Source organism: Podarcis filfolensis, assembly GCF_964270895.1.
Source record: "Podarcis filfolensis genome assembly, chromosome: 7".
Classification (NCBI taxonomy): domain Eukaryota; kingdom Metazoa; phylum Chordata; class Lepidosauria; order Squamata; family Lacertidae; genus Podarcis; species Podarcis filfolensis.
The window spans coordinates 43,000,268-43,017,972 of NC_139603.1; the positions used below are offsets into that span (position 1 = coordinate 43,000,268).

A 17,705-nucleotide genomic window follows, 5' to 3' on the forward strand; every position below is an offset into this window, starting at 1 on the left:
GTCTGCACAGTGGAGTGCAAAGTCTGCAATGTGGAAGACATATGAGCCTCTAGGGGAAGGGAGTTCCACAGTCTGAGAGTAGTCACTGCTAATTGCGCCTCTGATGACAGCAGGCACCAAAACAGCTGACAATTTCAACACAGAGGCAGGTTAGTATGGAAAGCACAGTCCTTAAAATATTCTGGACTCAAACTACACAGGGCTTTAAAGGTCATAACCAGCATTTTGAATTGAGATTGAAAGTAAAATTCTCTCCGCTAAATTAGATCCCTCCCCCCCTCAAAGCTTGACCTTTTGAAATATGCCTACATCCATAGCATCTGAGCAACAGCTAAAAGCTGTTTTTAAAAAATAACCAGCAAGGGTGCAACACTTCTGTACATTAGTCATATGGCAAGGATATCAAGCATGCAGCTTGATACAACGGTAGTGTGTTAGAACATTTAAATATCTTTTCTGTTTGGGGGGAATATCTACTAGCAAAAAGCTTAAGACAAGCAGCACTGTGTGCTTTCAGGTTTATCTGCTTCATCTACTACTCTTATTTCCCCCATATTTTCAGTTCAGTTCCATGTGTGTGGGAGCTTCAGTGTCATTCTCTAAGATTTCATTTCCATCCAATATAGCTGAGTGAGAAGTGAATGTTACCGTTGTCCTTTTCAGTAAATTATGCTCACAATATAGGAAGGCATGCTGGTTTCTGTCTTGACAAAACTAAACCAAAATCATTAGAAGCAGATGACTTCATTTCAATACTGGGGCACCAGCTATATTAGATGATGCCAAAGGTCTTAACCTTGTGACCTTCAACATAGTGCTGCAAAGCTAACTCAGTTGAACATCTGTGATACATTTCCAAAACCATTCAGTGTTTTTTTTTGTAAATTATAACCCTTGATTAAACAAGTGCCCTTACCAGTACAATGTATTGAAAACAACAGTGTCTTTTGAAAAGGAAATATTTACCTTAATTGTCTCAGAAAATAATATGTCATGTTTGAATTTTTGCAGTAATTTGACATTTATTATCTTAGATCGATCTCACAAAAAAACAATTAATGAAATGATAATCAGTTGGTATATTTACTAGGGGTAAGTGGGCTGTGCTCAGGAGAAATAGAGAGTGAATTACCATTAGCTGGACCTATTTCATACAGAAACTGGGTTGCTGAAAGATTTGATGTGAGCAGGGTGTTTTTACATGTGTGTCACCCAGGGAAGCTGAAGTAATGAAACCCAAGCATAGATAAACTGCCCACAGCAAAACAATTAGCAATTTTTAAAATGTTGATAATGGGATTTACAAACCTACATCTCTACCATTTTGAAATCTTAGCTACTATGGCCACTATCCAACAGGTTTTTAATGAATATTCTGGAAGAGTTTGCCTGCAAATTAAGTTCTATTTTATACAGTGTTTTAAGGGAAGTAGTATAAGGCAACAAATGGAACCTGTAATTAAACACTGCAGTGGAACATTATCTCCAGATGTGGTCCTGTTCAGAGCTCTGGCCAATTTTGAGCAGGAGCTTTGTAGAACTTCCCAGAACTCTCTGGAGGAGGGAGAGGTCAGGAGAAGGAAAGAAGAAGAAAGACTCCCAATGCCTTTCCTCCACTGTATTATATTGTGCTAAAGGACTTGTGCATGTCTGATTAGTCCTCCATGTATGTGGAAAGTGCTAATTTGTTTTTGGATGGCCCCATTTTGTTTCTAAACTGATGAGCACTCAATCACTTGAGTTTGCTATTAGAAGCAATTATATAAAAATGATTTAAATGGAACCAATAATGATTTGCATTTGTACTTAACTACTGCATTACTACTGTGAAATGTGGTTCACATAAGATTAATGTACAACAGTGTAAAACAATCACTCAACTGACGCAAGAACTATTCAGGTTCTTGCCTTTTTACTTACCCATGTAATATTTCTGCACTACTTAAAATGTATCAGGGATGTGGCTGAATTGAACACCTGCGAAGAGCCAGACTCTGGAGACGAAGTACAGAGCCAGTACAGAGGAAGACAGAGTCTGACTCTGGAGACTAGCAGGAGTGGGTTACCCTGGCCCACCTTCATCAGGAGTTCCCAGACACGGAAAGCTCGCAGACAGAGGGAAGGGAGGAGATAGACGGCCTTGAGGGGGTTGCTATGCAACTAGGAGAAAGGCAGCATTTAGAGGCTTCTTCTTTTGATAGCGGGGGGGGGGGGGGTTTCAACCACCTTCTCCCCGAACTAGAAGAGCTGAAAGGGTTAAAATGCAACAAAAGTGTAAGAAAGGAAGAACTGGGCTTTGGTGCCCTTCGTGCTGTGACAGGGGCGGAGACTCTGAGTGACCAACTTGTAGCTAATGGTGGCAGGCTCGGAGCTGCTCTCTGGATTTAAATTGTAAATAAACGTACATAAAACTGCCAGAGACTCATTAATTTCTTATTGGAGCTTGCTTGCCTGCCTGAGATTATTACAAAATGGCAGTTTGCTTTCACCCAAATACTATGGAATTTTCTAGTAAATAAATAGATACACACACACACCACGTTTAGGATTGTATTCAGTGGTGTCCCTTGCACAGATGGAAGGGCTTTTGATCCAGTGGAAGCTTCTGTCAGCAGAACAGGAAGGAAGGCCATTTTTGCCCATTTCCTCTCTCTTCACGCCACCTCCCAACCCTCTGAAGCAAAATTTGCTTCCCCTCATTTCTACTAATGGAAACCTCCTCTGAACTGAAGAGCCTTCTGTCCACATGAAATACACCATTGGATACAAATCTTTCTATGGAAAGCCAAAAATATTTCTTAATTGTTGAATCATTTAGCAGCCTCCATAATTTCAAGGTGGAGGTGAATGAACTAGATGCACTTCTAGAAGCATCTACATGGAATTTTTGCCCCAGAAGCTCCTGAAGAATGGTATGGTTTGTTGAAATAGTTAATGTATTTTCAGGAGAACTGGATGCTTTGAAATTAGAAGCAAAACAGCACCAGCTGTAGTAATTTGTGTGGCACGGGGCTGTGTCTCAGCTGAACTGATATGTTAAGTATGGATTCTTTGTGGTAGAAAATTTGGCAAGAGAATGAACAACACTTACTGTGACTCCCTGCTGGTACTCTTAGAATGTAACAGTTTATTCCTGTTCTGGGACACATTCATGAGGGGCAAAAAACTTTGACACAAACACCCCTCCAGATCACTGTGTTGTACATTGCTTGTCTGTCACTGGCTGAGAAATATTCACAAGATATACTTAGCCTGTCAAAATTCGGACACCATATATAGGAAAAGCAAAATGAAATCACATTTAATTATAATTAACTCACAACATGCAAACAGTAAATGCTTCTGATTGCTTGGTGCCTTTTTAGTGAAACTGATACATATTAGATCATATCCAAAGGACTGATGTATATTCTACCAATGTATTTTATCCTTCAGTTTCCAAGTGGGCAGTCACTTAAACAGTATGCTGGGGATAAACGGATCACTAACCGTACAAACAACCTGCACTTGAAGAGGTGCAATCTAGGTTCATGGTAAAGCTGTTAAATGCCCACTTGATCACAGTGTTGGCAAATTTTAAAATAAACAATAAATAAAATATCATTTAACCTAAACCTAGTAAACTGCGTTTGGAGAAACTCAAAGGTTTAAGTGAGTCATTCCCAAATCAAATTTTAAGGTCATCTTCCCAAACTGTAGGCATCATTTTCCATACCCAACTTTCTTTGGTCAATCTTTATAGAGCACATACAGTGGCACACACCTCTGAATCATGTAGACTATGTAAAAAAAGTTATGAGTAGGGATTTGCATTTGGGTAATCAATCAGCACATTCACTATTCATAGCTTGTAATGCAAATAAACTGTTGGTACAAAAATGGTCCCATTGCTTAACTTTAAGAAGCATACAGGTGAGATGAGGCTGGTAAAATGAAAGGCCATATTCTGGGTAACCTGGTTTATATCACTATAAAAAATTACACATTGAGCCAGAGATGAGCCATTTCTTCATGTAAGTCAAAAGACAAATAACAGCCACTGTGTCAAACTTTACAAAACATACTGATATATTTTTCTTTAAGATGACTATCCCATAAATTCTTCTTCTTCTTTGGCGATCACTTGCACCGGAGTAAAATTGTCTTCCATGAACATGGTCCAACAGTGAGTCCGTAAGTGACTGTGGAGGCCCATTCTGGATCCACACATCCTTCCACAGTGGGGACGTAGGTTTCTGGGACAGGGTTGATCATGGTGAAGGTTTGACAAACGTGCCTTCCCTTTTGTCCTGAGTTTAAGCATCTTCAAAGTCCATGACACCTTTGGTAAGGGCTGTCCTCCAGCTGGAGCGCTCACAGGTCAATGTTTCTCAGTTGTCGGTGTTTATACTACATTTTATAGATTCGCCTTGAGAAAGTCTTTAAACCTCTTTTGTTGACCATCAGCATTACACTTTCCATTTTTAAGTTTGGAATAGAGTAGTTGCTTTGAAAGTCGATACTCAGGCATCCAGAGAACATGACCAGTCCAACGAAGAATCATTGCTTTGACACTGGTGATTTTTGCTTCTTCTAGTACACGTTTTGGTTTTGTTTCCCTGCAAATGTCCCAAGAAATAATAGATAGTACAAGACCTGCTTTCAAAATCTGTGATTTTAACATTTGTTGGAGTCACTGCATGTCATAATGAAAGAAAGTGCATCTGTCTCGTTTCAATGAGATCATAGACTGATTTTTGTTGCACCATTATGAATTTTTAATCCTTTGTAACTTTTGGATTTCTAATCCCACCATTTGGCCTTTTCTATGACCCAAAAGGTATTGCAAGCCTTCTAAGTATCAGGGTGTTGATGAGTTAAATAGAACCCTTGAAGTCTTCAAACATATCAAGGTGGGATGAAACAGATTTCCCTATATGGATACAACTTTTATTTATATGTTACTTTTCCACACAAGTATTCTCAATGCTGTATGCCGAGGAAACGTTAGGACACAGAAAAATAAAAGGTAAAAACAGATAGTATTCAAGAACAAATAAGGAACAAGACCGCCAACAATCAGCAGTCTAATGCCCTAGCTTTCAAAGATATGACTTAATAAAAAGCATTTATGTTTCTGAAAAGAAACAAGTGAGGTAGACAAGCAGACTTCCCAGGAGATAGCATTAATTCCCACAGATCCAGGGCCACCACAAAGAAAGCCTTGCTCCTAGAGCTAATCTGGCACATTTAGGGGGAATATGACCATATCCAAGAAGAAGGTTTACTTTTCCTTCAGCTTGTCATTCCACTGAGTTCCCTGGCATCAGGATATTTTGTCTGGAAAAAGGTTTGTTTCTCTTCCTCTCCTAGTGTCAATCATCCACCAAAACAACAAAGGCAGTTTCTGTACCCAAACCAAAATCCAATCTATGGACCTTTCCTACACTGTCAGACAGGTGAATATACTTCCAAATATTATCAGCCCCACAAACTCTGTTGTGGAAATGGATATAGGCTCTTTCTATTCATTTTTCCCTAACAAGCAACCAGTACTTTCAGAGAAAAGATAATCATGCATAGCAATTTAAATGCTGCTGCATACAAGAAGTCCTGGATCGGGGCCAGTATGTGGTAAACAAATGTGTTTCCCGGCTAAGGAATGGGTCTTCTCTTTCTCCTGCTGAGTAACAGGGCATAAAATATATTCATGTTGCTATGGGGCTAACAGACCCACCCTGTGCTGTAGGAATTCCAAAACATACTGTTATCTAACCTCAATATTTTTAATGTGATTAAAGTTCTCTACATTTGTCTTGTGAAATCCAAGCATAGAAGCAAGAAATATTGGTTGTTCCAACAAGCTATGGCTTATGAAGAACAAATAAGACAAATATTAACTTGGGGGGGGGGAACCTCCCCATTTTAACAATTTTTATTAGCTTAACTTCTGCCTTTTTCCTCCCTTACACAAGAGATACATGGAGATAAAACAAGCACACCTAAAAAGGCATTTTGGTTCCGGCAAGAACTTCTTCCCTCCTGGAGACTTACCAATGGGATATGCATTTGAACTACCAATTTTATAAGTTGTCCTTGGACTGAGAACTTGATTGAGTGGACTGGAATTTTAGCATTTGTGATGTTTTTACTGTTTTAGAGGGTAGAGTGGCCATTTTTTTATCCTTTTAATGTACTGCTGCATTACGCCAAGCCTAGTCTATGTCAAGAGAAGGCTTATAAATTTCACAATACAAATTGTTTCACTTGCACATTCCTCTCCTTTCACTGGAAGAATGCCTTGCAGAAAGCAGTGATTTTGGACAGGCAGGTCTCAGTTTAGTTCAAAGCAGCTTACAGAGAAAAATCTGAAATGAAACATCATTAAAACATGCATGCCATATCCTCCAAGTGTCCTGATTTTCCTGGGACAGTCCCGGAATTACAAAAACCATCCTGGCTTCTTATTTGATCCCTGAATGTCCCTATTTTCCCCATCTCTAAACTTTTCAGCTGCAAGTTTTTGCATGTGTTTAGGCCACCAATTTGTTGACAGAAAACCCTGGTGCGTGAGAATCTTTTCAAGAGCAAAGCATTCGTGGTTCCATATCAAGGCATCTGCAGGCATTTTGCAAAACATCTGGCAATGAGCTAACTCTTTGAAGGCCGTGAGTAGGCTTGATTCTACAGTGCATGAAAATCAGATCTCTGGTTTCTGATAAATACCAATAAAGGTTTTAAAAAGTTGAAAACTATTTATCTGATCATAATTACAAAGGGAGAAAGTATTGTGATGAGCTCAGGGGTGCGATTAAAAATCAGTCCCAATTACAGTGATACCTTGGTTTTCGAGCATCTCGGAAGCCGAACGTTTTGGTTTTTGAATGCCAAAGACCCGGAAGTAATTGCTTCCATTTTCAAACACGCCTCAGAAGTTGAACAGCTTCCGCTGCATGTTTTTCAGTTTTCTCAATGGAAATTGCACCTTTGCACCTTGGTTTTCAAATGTTTCAGAAGCCAAACAGGCTACCGGAATGGATTACGTTCGAAAACTGAGATACCACTATATCTGTATATTGTCAGTTGAGAAGTAAATCCCACTGAGTTCAATGGGATTTTATTTTCAAGCAAGAGTTCAGAAAATGGTTTTCTAAATTTGTATGATATACTGATGCATATGAATAGAGTTCAAATCGCAAACATAAGTGTATGAGCTGGGATAGGGATTGTATACCATGCATTTTGAAAGTTTTTAAAGCTGTTTTTCTTTTGGTCATCTTTTTTCACTACTTATTTTCTGAAGAACCACTATCATTTATATCAAGAAAGTAGTTTTTATTCAATTTCTGTTCCTTTAGGTCAGGCATGGCCAAACTCATGCTTCCAGATGTTTTGGGACTACAACTCCCATCATCCCTAGCTAACAGGACCAATGGTCAGGGATGATGGGAACTGTAGTTCCAAAACATCTGGAGGGCTGAGTTTGGCCACACCTGCTTTAGGTAGATTTACCTTCTAGCCCCTTATGCTGCAGAATGGTAAATGATTTCTATGTAAAGAAATTTAAAGTGCTGAATAATTTCCTAGTTAAATTGTCATTCAGTGTGTGCTTCCTTTTTTAAAAAATTTAAAAAGCAATTCCAGTCAATTTTCTAACCAAGGCAATAGGTTTACTCTTAAAAGAGTCTGTGTTACAGAGATGCAAGATCAGTTTCAATATAGGCAGTTCATTAATTCTGAACACCTATGTAATCATTGCCATGCAATAAATTCAATGCATACTTTCACTTTAGCTGAAAGCTATTGACAGCATCACTTTGTTGATTCATATACCACTGCTGAAGAAGTTTCAATAAATCACAACCAAAACAGAGCCTCTTGTAGGGGGTCACCATAATCAACTCAGCCATGGGTTAAAGAGCAAAGAGTTGTTGTTGTTTCCACTAAAAAAGTTTCAGAGAATTACAATTGTGTAGAAAGTCTTCCCAATTAAGTAGATAGAAAAAACACTGCTAGATATATTTTAAGGTTATACTGACAAGATAAACCCTGACAAACTGCATTGGTTTTAATTGTTATCATTATATTTCTAACCCACCCTATATCAAATGTTCTCAAGACAGGTTACAATCAATAAAATGACAACACAATATGAACCATAAAATCACTACAGAACACATATCTATAAGAATTCTTAGGCTGGAATTAGATTTACAAGATCCAGAGCCGACGTAGCACTCTCATGGCTTGTTTTCATCTTTGCCTTGCAGTACCTGCAATTTCTGCTGTGAATGCACCTTCCAATTTTACTTCTGATATATCACATGATCACAGTTTATCAGACAGTTCATGACAGAGAGGAGGAAGGGGAACAGAGATGGAGGAGCTGCCTTTGACACCAGCCATACAATCCTCATCACGTCTTGTTCCAGACTTCTTACAGTCCTTTCAAAATGACAGAAATTAATGCTGATTCAGCAGTTTCAAAGCATGTGTGAGCTGAAACAAGTGATGCGCACACAAAGACTTGTGCAAGATGAAAGTGACCTTATTTTTTTCAGTAGTAGAGGAAGGTTTTGTGACATGTTATCCATACACACAAATGGAGGTTTTCCTAGGGTAGGGCATGACTGGGGAATCTGTTGTGTCCTTCACATGTTGTTGGACTACACCTCCCATCTTTCCTTATCTTTGGCCATGCTAGGACTGATGAGAATTGGAATCCAACACCTGGAGGACTACATGTTACCTGTCAATGGTGCTTCCCAGCCAAAGGAATGCACACGGCAGATAGTTAACTCTTTATTGTCAAAGATAACAACTCTGGATACCTACCCACACCAATCTAGCATCTAGGCAGCTATTACCAGGTCCGCACTCTATTGAGCAGTTGTAGCAACAGGGGACAACCACCCTTCCACCAGTTTATGTACCTTCCATCCCCCCAACGGTCTGCAGGCATGTACCCAAAGACTGCACTGGCATGGCAACTTGCTCTGTTCATCCCTTTTCAATCCTGGCTCTTCACTTGTCTGACCTGCTTCTTCGTCCTCTTCTTCTGACCCATCCTGTGCTCCACCTCCAGCTCTGAAGCTTTCCCTGCCTCTGTCTCTTGCCTCCTGGCCAGTGCAGTTTCCCACAAATCAATGACACCCACACCCCAGTCATTCTCCATCCTCCCTTTCTCCAGTGCACACTTGTCAGCATCCTGCCAGTCTCTGACATCATCCATCTTTGTTTTAGAATGGCACATTAAGCACTGAGCCTGTAAAAAACGTTATTCAAGCATTTCCCCACAAAATGTGTTATTTTTAAATTCATTTCTCATTACAAACGTCCATGGTACTGTAATAGCTTTTATGTAAGTTCTATATATTTAGGCTCATCTCTTGTTTATTTTCTTCCTCACGGTTGGCTAAGTAAAATTCAGGTGTGTATTTACTATGATTATGTCAAGGAAAATATACATACACAAGTGTGACATCTTCTGGATCACTCTCAAAAATTCCTTTGGACCTTTGTCATCTTGGCAGAAGCACTTGAGACTGTCCATTTTACAGATGTATGTACAGAACTGAAATCTTTCCATCTGCTTTTCTGTGTGTTTGGCCATATAACTTCAGCCAGTGTTTGGATTTCATCACAGGGGGTGCCAATTCCCTGCAGAGTCAGGAGGGGGAAAGTGTGTGAATCATCCTGAAGGATTCCAGATGTGATGTTCCCATTACCTGTTCGAGTGTATGCATTCATGCGCATTGCTCACTCCAGAAACAAGGATTGAATCCAACACAGAATTAGGCATACTTAATTCTGTGTTGTTGGATTGTAACCAGCATGTGTGTTTCTCCCCCCGCGCCCACTGTGTGCCTTTTTCAAATGCATTCCATAGTTTCTTCTCATCCTGCTTGCTACTAGTTCTTTCCACAGAAACAAACTATGGGCACCTCTAGGCAACCTGTGTACTGATCATTCATCATGATTTGCCTCCATAAATCTGTGTGTGACAGTGATGATCTTAGTAGATGACCCAATCTATGGGTGTACATGATGAAATCATACCAATGTGTATCAAAATTGTACTGTTTGCCTTTTATGTCCTTTCACCTGTCCATTAGCTTTTCAGGTAAGGCTATTTGCTGCGTGTTTGTGTGCTATCTTGGTTAAACCTAGGCCAGTTTTCTAATGCCTATTGATTAGGTGATAAGCAGCTCCCGTATAGAATATTTTCATGGTACAGCAGAATTCTGGTCATCAAACCACGAAACAGATTTCCCCCTTTCTTTAGGGGTGATCTTAGGCTAAATCTCATTACAGAAAATGCCTTGCCTTTCAAGCACTCTTTGCTAAGAAGCCAGAATTGCTAATGAAACCTGTTTTGTTTCATTGTGCTGTTTTCAATTATAAGAAGATTTGTAGCTTGTGAGGTGGTTTTGGAGACATTGTAAGGATTCTTTGCCTGGCTATTGCCTTCCTCCCTCATCTTTTTATTTTCACCCTTTTATCTCTATTCTGTTGTACCCCATCCCATCACGTCATGCTGCAATGGTTAAATAAACCCCTAATTCTGCCTTTTGTGAAGCTCTAATCCTTTTATTTCATAAATCTTGTTTAATCCAAAAGGCTTCCTTTCATCTTCTCAGTCGTCAGTTGGGTCACTACTGTTGTTTCCTATAAACAGACCCTGCAAATCCTGCATTGACTTGGGAGTTTTAGAAAAGCTTTCAAGTGTTTCTATATTGTCATTAGATCCTACTCAAACTATGCCAAACCCACTAAATGACATATTGCTGCTCTCTTGGGCTGTGTCCACATTACCAGCCAGGTTGTTCTTTTTCTCAATTCAGATTGAAACTAAATCAGTATTTTAGAAGAAATTCCAGGATAGATATGGATTGTGGCTAATGTGTGTACACCAGGTCCTAAAACAGTAGTTTGGGAACTGGGTGCAGTTTAGGCACTGGATGCAGAGTAAATAGGAGTTTGTACATAGCTTCACTCTCATGTTGGCTCTTCAATTACATTCACATTTCATCCCAGCTATGCAAGAATCAGATACATACATCCACACATACATACAACTCTCTATCCAGACAAGCAAGAGGCAATATAACATTTCAAGACCATGCAAAACTACTTGCAGAGAGTGCAGAGCAGGGCTAGTGAGAGGTTTAGCCTGGGAAGAGTCCTGGGAGCCAGGAAGAACACTGGAGGGACACATTCAACCCCAGAACTGTTGTTCCCCCACCCTTTCTCTACCATGTGATGTTAATAATACTATGCAGTGTCAACATTACAACTCTTTTTATTCCCAGTCTAAAATATTTTGTTAAAGTTTTTAATGAATGGGCGATTAAAAGGGGGAAAATTTTATGAAAATTTAGTAACCTATTGTTTCTTATTGTTTTAAATTATTGCTAATATGAAGGAGACGACTCCTAAAAAAAGATTAGTGAGTCGACTGAACACCCTTAACAAATCAAACAGCCTCTACAGGAGTTTAGAATAATAGATTCCCAAGAGAAAAGCATTATGTTGCTTGTTCTGGATTGACTCTGTAAGGCAAGATGATCCTTCAATATGATCCTTATTAATTATATTTTGTACTCCTCTTGTGGGCATCACTAGATAGGACTTCAAGGGTTGTTCTGACCTGCAAAGATAGCAAGGCTGATGGGAACTCAGCGTGACATGAGAAACACTAAAGCTTTCATTTCTGGCTTCTTTAAAAGAACTACATAGCACAGTACATCAGTCTCACAATTCCAGACTGCCCTCCACCACACACACACTAATGCAAAATGTTTGTTATAAGGGAGCTTTCAATCTAGGAATCTCTCACCTGTATTCTAAATCCCAAGAGGACTGTACCATTTGATTCTCCTGAACACAGAGTTCTCCCATAAACATTCATTTACAACTGAATTGAAAATTTGCAAAATCCACACAGTACTCTGGAGCAGGTTGGGCTTTTGTCTTTGTTCTCCCCCAGACAGCATACCGAACTCTGCATCACAAACTGCATTTTAACTCTCTTTCTCTGTCACTGTCTTTGTCTCTGGATCTTAGTCTCTCTCTCTCTCTCTCTCTCTCTCTCTCTCACACACACACACACACACAGAGAGAGAGAGAGAGAGAGAGAGTTTCATAAGCAGTTTGTGAAGCAAGACTGGGAGATCATTTAAGGCAAATTAAAGCCACCGCACACACACACCCCGTTTGCTCCCTGAATCTTGCATTTCTTTGGGTCCAGGCTTTTATTGTAAAGAGATACAATCACAAAGTAAGTCATCATTACATTACATGCTTGTTCTAGATACATACTGTGTAAGATATTAAAGGATCCTCTCAATCATTAAAAAGTCTGTAAGGCAATAAAATAAAAATAAAATAAAATAAATAAAATAAAAGGGGTGAAGAGAGGCAGTGGCTCAAACTTAGGTCTACCACAGCAAAAAATAAATTCTTCTCCAGACTACATAAATTGCCAACTAGATGTTTGTCTATATTTCTTTTGCCCACCACTGCCTGGCACTTGTATATCTGTACTTTTTACTATACTAAATGGTAGAGACAGCCACAGGAGGTTTCTCTGGACATTCTTGGCTGGATTCATCAAAGAAGCCGGATGTAGAGAGAGAATTGCAGGATTTTCTTGTGAACAGAGTACCACTTCACAGCTAACTGTGAAAAGGCTCAATCACTGCACTGTCTGCTTTGATTCTCTCTCTCTCCCCGGATGCATCTGGATAGAGCTTCACACAAGAGAAGCTTAGAAGAGAAGTTGGCTGATAGCCCTAATGTGGTGAAAAGAATTTGAAGCAGAGGAGGCAGAGATGGTGTTGCTGGTTACGTCCAATGAAAGGGAAAGATGTGGCTAAATAATGTCCTGAACTTGAAGGGAACTGTGTGAGGGTGTATTAATATTACCACCTTGCAATTAATTTTGTTCAAGTTTTTTTTAAAAAAAATGTCTGAGTCCAGGTTAGGCTAAGTTTAGAATTATACGTGTGGGAAGTATGAAGAAACTCCAAAGATATCTCTGGAAATATGTTATCTCTGCTGCTGATTCACACATACCTCCCAAATTTCTCTTTGTACTATGTTTTACTAACTATAATGCCTATGTATCTGGCGAATCTATCAGTACATTACAAACACTAGTCATACATATCAATATGACTTTTCGTAAATACATTGTTAATCCCACAAAGAACTGTATATATTACTTCTGTGTATACTGAATTAAAAAATGGGAGGGAGTGACTATACATTCTGCATCCCTTGAGCATTCAGCATGTAACACCAGCATAGAGCCCATTCAAATACTTTATGTTGAATATGCAAAAGGATGACCTGGACAGTAAACATTATAGATCAGCCATAGGCAACCTCAGCCCTCCAGATGTTTTGGGACTACAACTCCCATGATCCCTAGCTAACAGGACCAGTGGTCAGGGATGATGGGAATTGTATTCCCAAAACATCTGGAGGGCAGAGGTTGCCTATGCCTGTTATAGATCTTCAAGTTTCCCAGGTGCGCAAGTTTGTGTTTATAAATATACGCCTCACTTCATTGATCCTAGTTCTGATGAACTAGAAAGATGTCCACAAAAGCTTCCATCATTGTAAATCTGTTTTCCCCTTTCTTAATATCTGATTCTAAGTTTAGAAACTGACAGATTTTCCAGAAAGTGTCTTTATTTTTCACAAAGCATAGTCAAAGTGTAGAATGGGCATCACTAGGGAAAGGCAGTTTCAAGAATAGGCGTATCAACACTTATGATTGTGTGGCAGCGTGCAGCGTTTGATCATACCATTGTATTAAACATTTAGCAGGATTACCTTAAAACATTTTACCAAAAATGTATTTTTTGCTTATTTTGGCAACTTCTCTACATGTAGTAACCACAAATGATTTCCTTAGTCTTCTGGTACTCTTGGGCCCTGATTTTCTGCCTCTGCATTATTGTTTTTAAAATCTTGTCATCATATTTATTGACGCTTACCTAAAGCCATGGCAGCACAGTACCTCTCCTGTCTTCAGTGCTGCTGTTGTCATTACCTCTTAACCTCCCGTTGCACTGATTAACCAGTTTGGCCTGAAGCCACTCTTTTTCACATGCACAAACCTTTCACTTATGAAATTTACTTCTATAATAAATCCCAAACCACAGAAGCAATGGCATGTTTAGTTGAGCAAACTGTATTAGAGCCAAACAGGAGAATGGAGTGTCTTAATATTTTGGGATCTGAGTGAATGGTTTAGTCAGTTGCTTTAAAGACAGGAGCCCTACTTCTCCAAAGTTAAAGGAAAGAACCAGGTGAAGGGCCACCTGCAAAAAGTTTACACCAGCTAAATTCAGTGGCTTTGCATTTCATTAATGGCCGGTCAACGCAATCCAGCTCACATTTACCACATTAATCACCACTCACTTTCTGCACAGTAGCTTTGTGGTGGCCTGACAAATGTGGGTGTGAGGAAAAACCAAATATGGGTATGATGGCAAGTTGTGCTCAACCTACATTTATTCAATCCACATTATCACAATCACAAAATGCTTCTATGACATATGTGTCATCCTGCTGCACTAGAGCAGCTAGCCATCTACCAGAGCCCAATCTTCTTTAAGGTCCTTCAGCCATCAGCAGCTCTGTATAACTATCAATGTGCACGTGATGTCAGTGGCAGAGCCAGCAATGAGGCTCTGCTGCCCATGCAATGTGTGACCAGGGCTTACACGTATTGTATTGTACTCTATACTTATCAGGTCCTAAGTATTTTCACATTCTATTTCTGAAAGAAGAAGAAGAAGAAGAAGAAGAAGAAGAAGAAGAAGAAGACGACTAGTTCACATTCAGCATTTACGCAACATCGTGGTATGTGAGACAAGTGCATCAAGTATGAAAGCATTGTGGGGGGAAATGGAAATTTATTTCACAGAGAGAAACTATCGTTATTAAATGACTCAATTCAAGGCATTCCTTCGTATGTCTTAACTGCCATAATCAGTTACTTGTGACATGTTAGTGCAAGTGAAATAATCAAAAGTAGTTATTTTAGCTGAATCCTGGAAATGAGAGGGCTTTTTAAAATGTGTTTGTAATGATCTTTTGGATTCTGCTCAATTTGTTGATCTCAGACCTGGGAATGATGTATTGCATTTTTCCCCATACTAGAATGGAATGCAGTTTCATTCACAGTATTAAACTAAGAATGTCTTTTGTCTGTAGTTTTATATCATTTCTCTTCCACTTTATGTTTCACAATTTTTGTAAGGTTCCAGTGGTAACAATTCCTAGCCACTGTAGCCTTTTAATACTATCCTTAACTTCAAAAGTCTTCTTTGTTTTGTTAGGGATAATGTCATGTTAATCTTTAGGCTTATGCTATGACCCTAGCTTTTGGAAATCCATAATCATAGGTGAATTCATGAGATCAACACAATAATCCATAATTTGAAGGTAAAAACATTAATGGTTGTATAGCCATCTTGCATAAAGGTAAAGGTAAAGGGACCCTTGACCACTAGGTCTAGTCGTGACGACTCTGGGGTTGTGGCGCTCATCTCGCTTTATTGGCCGAGGGAGCTGGCATACAGCTTCCGGGTCATGTGGCCAGCATGACTAAGCTGCTTCTGGCAAACCAGAGCAGCGCACAGAAACGCCGTTTACCTTCCCACCGGAGCAGTACCTGTTTATCTACTTGCACTTTGATGTGCTTTCGAACTGCTAGGTTGGCAGGAGAAGGGACCGAGCAACGGGAGCTCACCCTGTCGCGGGGATTCGAACCGCCGACCTTCTGATCGACAAGTACTAGGCTCTGTGGTTTAACCCACAGCGCCACCTGCGTCCCTGCCATCTTGCATACTTCATGTCAAATAGTTGGAGAAAATGAAATGATTAGTAAAGTTTTACCATCAGTACAAATCCCAAATATAGTTTCAGATTCAGTGCAATAGAGCCAAAAACCGCTGGAAAAGTGCCAGATGGGTGGGACATAAATTATAAATTATTAATATGAATCCCAGCTCAACCAAGGAAATATTGGTGGGTTTTGAGAATGTCAAGCATGGACATAGCCAGGATTTTTGTTGGGGGGCAGGACTTTTGTTAGGTGGAGGAAAGAACCAATGAGACTGGTCAGTTAGTTAAGTATTTCTATTGTTTTACTTGATGGGGGAGCAGTGCCCCCCATGATGTCAAGTCATTTCTCCATGGGAATTAAGATCTCTCATATTCTTGTGGCAAGGACTGTTACCCATTTTGAGTTACAAATCTTAGTTAATAAATATAGAGATGGTAAGATTTATGATGTGTGGTAATAAATAATAATAATAAATTTATTATTTATACCCCACCCATCTGGCTGGGTTTGCCCAGCGACTCTGGGCAGCTTCCAACAAAGATTAAAAATACATTAAAACATCAGTCATTAAAAACATCCCTAAACAGGGCTGCCTTCAGATGTCTTCTAAACGTCAGATAGTTGTTTATTTCTTTGACATCTGATGGGAGGGCGTTCCACAGGGCGGGCACCCCTACCGAGAAGGCCCTCTGCCTGGTTCCCTGTAACTTGGCTTCTTGCAGTAAGGGAACCGGCAGAAGGTCCTTGGTGCTGGATCTCAGTGTCCGGGCAGAACGATGGGGGTGGAGACACTCCTTCAGGTATACTGGACTGAGGCCGTTTAGGGCTTTAAAGTTCAGCACCAACACTTTGAATTGTGCTCGGAAACGTCCTGGGAGCCAATGTAGGTCTTTCAAGACCAGTGTTATGTGGTCTCAGCGGCCGCTCCCAGTCACAAGTCTGGCCGCCACATTCTGGCTTAATTGTAGTTTCCAGGTTACCTTCAAAGGCTCCACATGCAGACGATAACTAGAGCATGCACCACTCTGGCGAGACAGTCCACGGACAGGTAGGGTCTCAGCCTGTGTACCAGATATAATATAATTCTTCAGTAGAGTTAAGGATCTATAGTTGTATCAAGACTGAGTTAGCTCACTTTAGTGCCTTTGAGAAACATCCTTCATTACTAAGTGCCATTAATTTCAAATTAGCTACCCTTCTGCCTGTGTTGCAACTTGTCTCATCTCGGCTGTTGTTTTTGGTACTGATAGCAAGGGGCAACAGTAAAGCTGAGAATGAGTGCAAAGAAAGAAATACTCTGATGCAAACTTTCATGCTGTACCTAACATTTCCATCCAGAAAAAAAGACTGAAGTTGAAATGTTGAATATGTTATTATTGGTTGGCTCACAACTAAACTCTGCAAGTGTCAAAACTCCTATCAGAATTTTTCATACCATCATAGAATGCAGTTTTGTTCAGGAACCAGGTGAAATATCAGTAAGCAACTGTGTCCTTTTTAGACTGAAAAGTGATGTGTTGCAGCCTTACCACCTAACCAAATATGTGGAAACTATTTGAGGGACTCAAATTTAAGAAAATGGGGGGAGATGGGCCAGAGTATAAGACGCCCCTAATTTTTGACATCATTTTAAAGGGGGGGAAACATAGTCTTATACATGGGAAAGTACGGTACTTCTTTTTGTTGGTCTGCTGCCAAGTTCTAATTCCCATGTTCTACTCCCAAGTTTTAGCTATATGAGCATGGGGGCAGGCGAGAAAATCTATTCTCCCAGTTTCTCAACACCTGTAATGATTTCTTTCCAGAAAGAGCTGTAGCTGACAAATGAGGCATAGGTGGAAATAGGTACTCTTGGCCTCCA

General features: G+C 39.9%; 2 long non-coding RNA genes across 4 annotated transcripts in view; both read right to left on the reverse strand.

Moving 5' to 3' along the window:
* Positions 1–17,705, reverse strand: part of LOC310766460 — a 132,800-nt gene that overhangs the window by 91,173 nt on the left and 23,922 nt on the right. The window lies entirely within an intron of this gene.
* Positions 8,211–12,051, reverse strand: LOC310766474. Its single transcript, XR_014550182.1, has 3 exons — positions 11,925–12,051; positions 9,451–9,639; positions 8,211–8,424 (listed from the first exon to the last, which is right to left on the reverse strand). It is a non-coding gene; the product is annotated as an uncharacterized lncRNA (long non-coding RNA).